Source organism: Hermetia illucens, chromosome 2 (assembly GCF_905115235.1).
Source record: "Hermetia illucens chromosome 2, iHerIll2.2.curated.20191125, whole genome shotgun sequence".
NCBI classification, from domain to species: domain Eukaryota; kingdom Metazoa; phylum Arthropoda; class Insecta; order Diptera; family Stratiomyidae; genus Hermetia; species Hermetia illucens.
Window position 1 is genome coordinate 48,667,036 of NC_051850.1, and position 9,598 is coordinate 48,676,633.

The 9,598-nt window shown below is 42.0% G+C and overlaps 1 long non-coding RNA gene across 3 annotated transcripts; it reads left to right on the plus strand.

Annotated features, from left to right (window-relative positions):
• Positions 1-3,338: 3,338 nt before the first annotated feature.
• Positions 3,339-4,104, plus strand: LOC119650127. Of its 3 annotated transcripts, none has more exons than XR_005249237.1 (3): positions 3,339-3,442; positions 3,504-3,652; positions 4,026-4,104. It is a non-coding gene; the product is annotated as an uncharacterized LOC119650127 (long non-coding RNA). The 3 variants fall into 3 exon arrangements; XR_005249235.1 differs by having other exon boundaries at positions 3,344-3,511; positions 3,584-3,652; positions 4,026-4,095; XR_005249236.1 differs by having other exon boundaries at positions 3,348-3,442; positions 3,507-3,652.
• Positions 4,105-9,598: the final 5,494 nt, after the last annotated feature.

Consider the following 9,598-nt stretch of genomic DNA (forward strand, 5'->3'; position numbering starts at 1 on the left):
CGTTTCGCCCTGGGACCTATACTACCCTTCGACCACTTGACGCGCCAACGCAGTCTCCTTATCTGCATTAATACCTCGAAGGCGTCGATCAATTTGCATATTTAGGAAGCGTGGTTTCTGCCGACGCACTCTCCTTATCTGCATTAATACCTTGAAGGCGTCGATCAATTTGTATATTTAGGAAGCGTGGTTTCTGCCGACAAAGGCACCGAACTAGATGTTGCCCGACGCATTAACAGCGCTAGATCCGCTTTCACTGCTCTGTCTAAAATCTGGATCTGCAGTTAGCTCTACATTAAGATCAAGTTGAGACTGTTCCATGTTAGAGTTCTTTCTGTGTTGCTATATGGTAGTAGCACATGGAAAGTGAACTCCACTGTTACTCAAAAGCTCCAAGCTTTCGTCAATACCTGTCTGCGTCGTATTATCGGAGTACACTAGCCTGACATCTCAAACGATGAATTTGGTCGGCGTACGCCATAAGGAGGGGCGATAATTGCATTGCGGACTATACAACGTAATCGAGTCAACTCTCGTAAGATGGCCGAAGATTGGATCATCCTAAAGGTACTTGGTACAGAACAGCAAAGGACGAATGTGAGCATCCCGGTAAATCGTGGAGGGAACTGAAGGGCAACCGCGAGCGAAGGCGCGTAAGAGTGTTTGACGTGCTATACCCCACCAAGGGGTGAAGGGCAACCATATATAAATGAATATGCCCGAAGACTTTCCTGTCGGAGAAAATTTGATCGGACGAAGTGTAAGAGTTAAAACAACTCGGAAATCGGAAGCTGGGAACTCCCAGGTAAAGAAAACTTTGTTTGTTTCTTATGTAAGCATATTTAAGTGCGAAACTCCACATTTGTACGTAATCGTTAGTGCAACAATGCTTATTGGATCACTGAATTGAAGTGTGTTAGAGCACTTCATTCAAGACCGTAACGGTACACTACACTATACTGTACGTGCTTTTAGCATGCTCAACTACTCACTTTAGTGTGATATTGATATTTATTGTTGAGGATGCTGCGAATCCTGAGTCCGCACCCACTTAGCGACGGACCGAACTACTTGGGAAGCAACTTACTTCCTCTTTTGTAGTCCACGGACTCCTCTTTGTTGAGTTGAACCCAAGTTTTTCAAAAAAGAACAAAAAGTTGACTGACGGTTTCGGTAATTCGTATCCATTACGTGTTTCCGATTATATTTAAGTGGAGCAATTAACATCGATCGTTACTTTCGGTCACGCTGGTCCCAGGGCAGAGGTGAAGCAGCATCTGATGAGTTGCCTCGGCCCTGGACGAAACCGTCAGTCTACTTTTTGTTCTTTATTGATATTTAGTTTTTTTGATTGCAGTAAATTTACGCTGAAAAGGCAATTTTGAACTACTGTAACTATGTCGGTAACAGTATGATTTTGATCAAGTTTGGGTATATCTTGCTAAATCTATTAACTGTAGTCTATGTAACTGCAAATTTTTGTAACTCTAGGATGCACTAATTAATTTCTTATCAATTTCGCAAAAACATAGTAATAGACTATTGCTAATTTAATTTGGGTCGATATATATATGGAGGGTTTTTTTGAGTTTGTAAACCATATAGAGATAGCTTGATGATTTTTTTTTCAGATTATTCGGTTGGGCAGTTCCTGAGAATGGGACCGTTAAAGAAAACATCACTTTTGAGCCAACGCAACAGGCGAGGTCCCCAAGAATCCCAAAATTAATACTGGCTTCGAAAAATACTAATCGAGACCTTTAATTTGAGACCCAACTCATTGAAAAAAAATTGTATACCCCGTCTTGCATGGGGACCCACTCCCGTCCTTCAAGTTCAACGTGGAAAGATGTAACTCACTGTATGTGGGGGCACAGATCTCACTTTCTTGTCAAATTTTGTGTCAATCGGTTTAACCGTTTCTGAGAAAAGTGTGTGTGACAGACAGACAGGCAGACATTGAATCGATTTTAATAAGGTTTCGTTTGTAATAGAAACATAACTTTTAGGAATTTCATGAAAGCAAGGGCTTCCTGATACGGCGCGGCGATAATTATTCTAGTATGTGTCGCCGGCATACTTTAGTTGTGCTGCGATCCTGCACGGTTGTTATTCAATAATTTGTGAATATGAGGTAGCTCTCCCTCATTGGCTCTCTCTCAGCCCAGATGAACTTAAGTCCAACCTTTTCAAGCATGTTCATCACTACTCCTCTTTGGGTCAAGAACGTTATCTATCTATTGTTGCATGTAGCTTGGCAATCCGACCTTTGATTTTCCTGGTACGATACATTGTAAATTGTTTATACACATGAATAATATATAATTAGGTTATCTCCGCTTCCCGTATAACAATAATATCATCATATAACATTTCTGTTGTTGTAAGAATCTTTTTTTGAATTAATTTCCCTGAATGAGCGTATATCCTCAACAACGAGAATGACTCCAGCTATATATAAGTAAGTGGGATGCTCTAGTAATTTAGTCTCAGTGAGTCTTTTTCCGTAGTCTACACAATGACGAAATCTATGAGCGATACCATGACCGTCCGGTTGTGGATAAAATCCGGCTCAATAGGTTACGGTGGACGGGTCACTTAATCCGTATGGATGAGGATGATCCCACCCGGAAAGTCTATAAGGGCAATATCAATGGTAGAAAAAGAAGACGAGGCAGACCCTGCCTAAGATGGAGCGATGGCGTGGGTCAGGACGCCAGACAGCTTTTAGGGATATCGAATTGGTGGACCTCGGCGCAAAACCGGGATGTCTGGAGTTCCTTATTAAGGCAGGCCTAGACCGGATACCGGTTGTTGCGCCATTGATGATGATGAGTCTTTTAAATCGTGTCTGCCAGAATCTAAGTTTTCTAGTATTTGCCAAACATGGCTCTGTTAGTGCTCTAGTTATGGAACCGTCCGCACCGTCGCCATCTTTTAGCGACCAGCATAAATCCTGGTTCTAAATAATAATAAACGAAGATGCATCTGCGCATCTTCTTTCCTCCGTATGACCCTTATAAATATTTCGGTCTTTATCATTGCCATATCTCGTCATACCCGACTCAGGTCAAATGTTTTCTTTCACAACATGTCCTGTTGTTGAATAATAAACGAAGATGCATTTGCGCATCTTCATTGCTCAGAATGACCCTAATAAAAGGATAGGATTTTACTTAGATAAGAAGGATTTTACGTAGATAAGAACCATATGTTGATATGTGTTATGTATTAGATAGTTTCATAGAAGATAAGGAACATATGTATATTATGTAAACAATTTTAAGGAAATATAAATACGAGGTGACCGAGAAGGAACCTCAGTCTTGTTTCGATATTACAGTAGTCTTGTTTCTATATCATAGTACGGAAGTACTAAAAGAAACAACTGTGTAACAAATACACACTAAGTGTTGTTACTTAACTCTCTTCATCCTATCAAGTAACTTTTGATCTTTATTGGTGATGTCTCAGCAAATTCTGAAATTATAATTTTTGATTAGTAGTCATTGTATGTGCTGTATTCAGGCGCCGCCCTGACCGTTTATTTGTACTGCGGATTATAGACCTGTCTGTGTTACAGATGGAAATGCTACAAGGACCTTCGGAAACGCTTGCGTCCTAAGAGTGGAGAATTGCTTTAAACGGACGAGTAAGTTTGGTTCTGACTTTGATCATGATCATGAAAGTTGGCCTTAAATTTGAAAGATGTTCATTTATTCGAACGTCCTTGAATATGCTTTTTGGCATATATATGTACTTGGAAATGCATATGAATGGGCTAGTTGGTAGTGTGCAGCATTATTGACAATTCTTCAGGAAAAGCTTTCATTCTGCATGTACTTTTTCTACCGATTAGAAAATTTAGGTGCAATCTATTACTTTGATAAAGATCTTGAAATCACGTAAGGAAATTCCCAATTAATTTTGGTTAGAATTGAATTGCAAGTGAAAGATAAGTTTTTATTTTAACACTTATTAGCACTATTTTCTAAACTTTAATATTTGTCTTCCAAACTTTGCAGACTTCCGGAAGATTCATGATGGGGAATGTCCACAATGAAGATAATTATGATTGCAATATGCGAATGCGATAACACAGAAAATAAAATGAAGTTAATAAAACAAAAATAAAACATATGAATGATAAATATCGTATTTTATCGTCACTTATTTTCTTCTATTTTGCAGGAAGCGAGGTAGCAAGTTTTGACCATTGCTAGTAATTTTTCGGATTCTGGATTTTGATTTTGTTTTCGGAATATTGAATATGGAGTTGGTGGTTTAATTGGATTACACGAATTACACGAAAGCTACAAGTCATAGCATAAACCCAGTCAATAATAATGATACTTTTTCGTAGAAATTATTTAATCAGTCTTCAAATATTGTCCTCCTAATCCACCTACGATTCTGCTATCGTATGCGTCATTCCGCTAAACATATGCTCTGCCTATATTTTCCCCTCTCTCTGTACGAAGATTTTTTTGAAAAATTATTAGAGGTCCTAACCGTTTTGTTTCCCTTTCTACCTTTCATCCTCTGTGTCGACTTTCATCTTCCTATGCCCACTTGGCCTACTACTCTTGGCCTCCGTTCCCACTTTCATGAACACCTGTACCACCCTCCGATTTATCTTTTTTAGAAATCATTTAAACAGCATTCTTGATCTTGTTCTTTCTAACTTTCCTGTGTAGCCGTTCCCAATCTGCTCATGCCCGCTTTCGTACGCAAACCTGCCAAGTTTAACTTTCGTAAAGTAAACTTCGAAGGTCTGGACTCAGCTCTGGCGAAAATCAACTCTCTCTATTAACACATGACTCAGCACTGAACACCTTCTACTCCATTCTACCAGATCTTCTTTCCTGTTAGAACCTCCTCTCATCTCCTAAGTTGCTGCGCTCTTACCCTGTCTTGGTCACCACTGAAGTGCACAAAAACTTCATCAAAAGCATATTGTGCGGAAGAAGTTCCTGTCCTCTGAAACCTACCAATAGGCCAGTGATGAAGACTCACTGGAACGCGGATAACTCAAATTTGTGTGGTCCCCTATTCGCAACTCCCGCCGTCCCGCCCTATATCCTTCTTCCTTTAAATTCTCTGACTTCTCTGCTAGCTCCTCCCTATCGGTTATAAATGATAAATGTTTGATCGTTTCAAAAGATACTTTTAACTTAAAAACTCTTTACTTTTCGGTTTATATATTTTTTCTTTTTTTTACAATAACATCCATAGGGAGAAAAAGTGATAATAACAGTTGTAATATTTACAAAGGAACAAAGAATAATAACATATGTATAAGTTACAACTGGAGGCAAAAGCAGCACCCGTTCAATATGTACATATTTACAAAGTCCATCCCGCTTAATATCAATTGCTCTCCCTCTGGAGTATCTCCAGTCGAATCCCGGAGCCCCCACAGTCAGGTTCGGAGGGTATATCCTTTTGTCCGTGGCTCGCCTATGTATATGATACATAACCGGATCAACGGCAGAATCAAGAATTAGACCATTCCTGTGATGATACGAACGCTGTGGGAGGAATGGAGCCTCCCGTAAAAGTTTTCTCGAAATACTCATCATTTGGGTAGAGCGGCTGCGAAACACAAGGGTTCTCACCATGCGAAAAAGAGCGCACTATATGATTCCGAATTAATCTGATGATAACGGTATCAATTCTCGGCACAGCAGCAGCTGCACACATCATTTCATTAGTTACATAGTGCCGAAGCATTCCTATTAAGCCCCGTGCAAGCACGCAGACATTTTCTTTCAAAGATCCTTCTTTTCTCCATTTGGCTAGCACTCAAATTAAACCAGATAGCACACCCGTGGGTGGGCACCGGTCTAACCAAAGTAAGATAGCAAATAATCTTAACCTTCCGGCTAAGATGTGGAGCGTAAAAGGGTCTTCGAAGAGACATGAATGCTTTGCGACCGCTTTCCAGCGTGACTTTAACGTGTTCGTTAAATTGGAGACGCTCGTGAAGATGCACACCCGGGTATCTAACGCACTTCTTATGAGGAACATGCGCTCAGAATTATCCTCGTTCGTGACAATGTGGAATTCTATCCATTTCCTTTTCAAGTTCCTACTGGCGGACGCCAAGGAATTTTGAAACAGAATCGTTTCACACAACCAACGACCTTTTAGGGGATTTATTAAACTCAAACGAGTTGAATAATTCGCCGGCAAATACTGCGAAAAGTGTAGGCGCAGTCACTGTCTCTTGCTGTAATCCATTCAGAACATGAAATACTGTAGTAGTAGTGAGATTTCCGTCAGTAATGACAAAGCACTTGCCATATAGCATACTACAAATCATCGCTACGAGGTGGCTGGGAACTCGTTCTTCAGGAGCCTGAAAACCTGTCCATCTAACCAGACGGTATCAGAGGCCTTCTCCATGTCTATAAGGCAAGCGCCTACGCACTCCCCATTGTTAATCCCCAAGCAAATGTCGGACGTTACCTTCGTTATTATATGTATGTATTGTCGAATGTCCAGATCGAAATCCGAATTGCGTATTGGACAATAATTCCTTTCTCTTGGTAGGCCCGTTCAAGGCTTTCAATACCAAAACCTCAAACACATTGGTGATGTTAGGCAGCAAACTAATTAGGCGGTAGCTCTTAGGAATCGATGCTCAAGTTCCTCCATCAAAAGGTAGGCATTGCTCTCGATATCCCCGAATAAATTTCTCTTGGAATTTCTTCCAATTTGTTTGTTTAAAGCTCAGCCTGTGGACGCCACTGTCCATCGGCAAAGGCCAACTTTTCGTCCATCAAATAGAATTTCAATAAAAATAGCATTATGGTCGCTATCGTAAGGAAGAGTCTGTAGTTTCCGTTGAGGATTCATAAAATTAAAGTTCAGGCGCGCGTGGCAATGCATAAATCCAGATGGGAGTTTGCCCTGGGCCCTCTCTGACCCGTATAATTCGGATTTATACTCTATCTGGTATTGCTCTATCCAAAATTTGAGGAATTCCCCTCTGGGATTGTTTGCGGCGTTTAGCCACGAGGTATGCTTAGCATTCAAGTCGGCAGCTATAATATAATAATTATGCAGCCTATTCAGTTCGAGTATCGTAAACAGAGAATGGAATTCCTCCTTGAAATTGGATCGATCGTTTCTAACTGCATAAACTAACAGAATGTATAAATTCCCTCTTCTAGGCAGTGAAAATAGAATATAAGAGACTTCAATACATGCAAAGGTTTCAAATTCACGCCTATTAATATGCCTGAAACGATAATGGCGACCCACAAGTATTCCGGTACCATCTCCCCTCCCACAATTTCGTCTATCGTTCCTCACGAATTCAAAATCCTTGAATGTTATCGAATGCCCCGGACTGAGGTGGGTTTCTGAAATCAAAACAATGTCAGGCTGTTGCCTGGCAGCGAAATCAAGGACATCCGCGGTACGAAGCCGGATGCCCTCCGCTTCCACAGTTGACCCAGAAGGTTTTTCCTTGCCCTCTGCTTCAGTCAGCGAACATTCGGCTGCCGTATCGCCTTTCCCGCACTTTACACATAGTAAGGTTATTTGACAGGCCACTGCCGAGTGGCCATAGCGCTGGCATCTTCGGCACTAGACTATTTCGCCCCTCAGCAGGCACTCAAACGGAATCGCCTTAATTAAGTGACCTGATGCCGATCAGATTGCTTTCCCGGCTCTCCGGGCTTATCCACACGAGGAAGTGCGGCAGGATTCGTTTTTCCAAAAAGGATCTCATCTTACTAAAGCGTGGCACTGAGAGGAACTTGACCTCAGTTCCCGTCTCCCGGAGCATTTTCTAGAACCTCATCGGGATCTTCCTCCGCATCCAAGCCTTTCAGAAGGTTTGCAGCTTTACTTCCTTTGGAGTGTAGGTGAAGTCAAGAGCCTTCACTCGTTCGAGGACCTCCCGTGCTTTCTTGTAATCTGCTATTTTTTTACATTTTATTTGGATCCTCTCGGCCCTCGTCTTTTTGATAATGAGAGAGTCCCGCACTCCCATTAAATAGAGTGGCTTAATCTCTACCACCCAATTCATACACATTAATGGGGCAGCACCCTTTCCATCTTTTCTATTTCCGGTGCTACTTGTCAACCCATTTTTAAAATTTTCAATCCTACTTATGTTTTTTGTTTTTCTTTTCTAATTTTTTTGAAACATAGAGCAAAAACTCACCCAGTTTTCCCTCTTCAGGGCTATCATGGTTAGCACCCTCTTCTGGGACATTTCCATTTGTAGGTAGTCCATAATGTATATGTGTTTTTACCATGCCGAACTACTCACTTTAGTGTGATATTGATAATTAATTTTTAAGGTTTTGTTTGCAAAACAAAACCTTATTAAAATCAGTTCAATGTCTGTCTGTCCGTCTGTCTGCCTGTCTGTCTTTTGTTTTAAGGCGGTGGAAATCTTCAAATGACTCTGCCCTGTGCACGCCAGAGTGTGGGATTTTTACCCACTAAAAAGCTGTCGATAATAGCAGCGGGGTAGGTGGGAACACCAATCGTCGCTAGAGACTTTCGAATAAGGTTCCGATTGGCCGAGTTGAATGCATTCCTCACATCCAGTTTCACCACCACACAATATTTGCTGGTACAACCCCTTCCATGATGCATTTTCGGCCAGGCCTGTAACCATTTAGATGGCATCAATGGTTGATCTGGCTTTACGGAATCCATACTGTCTATCTGAAAGGCCCCCTTGGCTCTCGACGACTGAGAATAGTCTATTATAAATAACCCGCTCCAACATTTTCCCCATAGTGTCTAGAAGACATATGGATCTATAGGAGGACGGTTTCCCTGGCGGTTTGCCAGCCTTAGGCAACAGCACTAGCGTCTATCGCATCCACGGTGCTGGAAAGATACCCTCGGATGTTTAAGTTTCGAACAGCTCCGCGAACATATCCGGTCTACATTTGACGGCAAGTTTATTCGGTATGCCGGCCAGATCCGGGGCTTTGCTGCCGCCTATTCGACTGCAGATCTCCAGCAGCTCGTCCCTGGTGACTGGTAGAATCGACGTCACGTTCAGGGGACGCTGGGAAGTGTCAGTGCCCTCCTCTTTTTGGGGAAATAACCCCTGGATTATTTTCAACAAGAGCATAGGGCACGTGATCTGCGGAGATGATCGGCCTCTGAATCGTCCTGTCTCGATTTTATAGGCGCTACCCCACGGATTTATGTCCGCTTCCAAACAGAGCTCCTTAAATCATTCCCTCTTACTCCGCTGGATGGCGAGCTTGAGGTTCTTGCGAGCTTCCCTATAGGCATGCTACCTATTGCCCTCTGAGCCGTTCGTCTGGCTCTGTAGCAAATCTATCGAAGGCTGATAAATTCACTATTCCACCAATAATTGGATCTTCTAGTGAGGAATGAGTAACTCCGCGTCGATACGCGTCACATGCCTTAGAGATGCTTTGTGTAACATGGAGTGCTCTGCTCGTAGAGGTGCCTGTTTCGCTAGGCAGGTCTAGCCACACTTCCATGAATGTTTGTTCATCCATCGCTTTTACAGACCATCCTGGTTTTCTTTTGGATTTCGGCTTCCGGGTTGCGAGTCTCCTGCCTTGTGAATCCGTCCTTAATTCAAAGG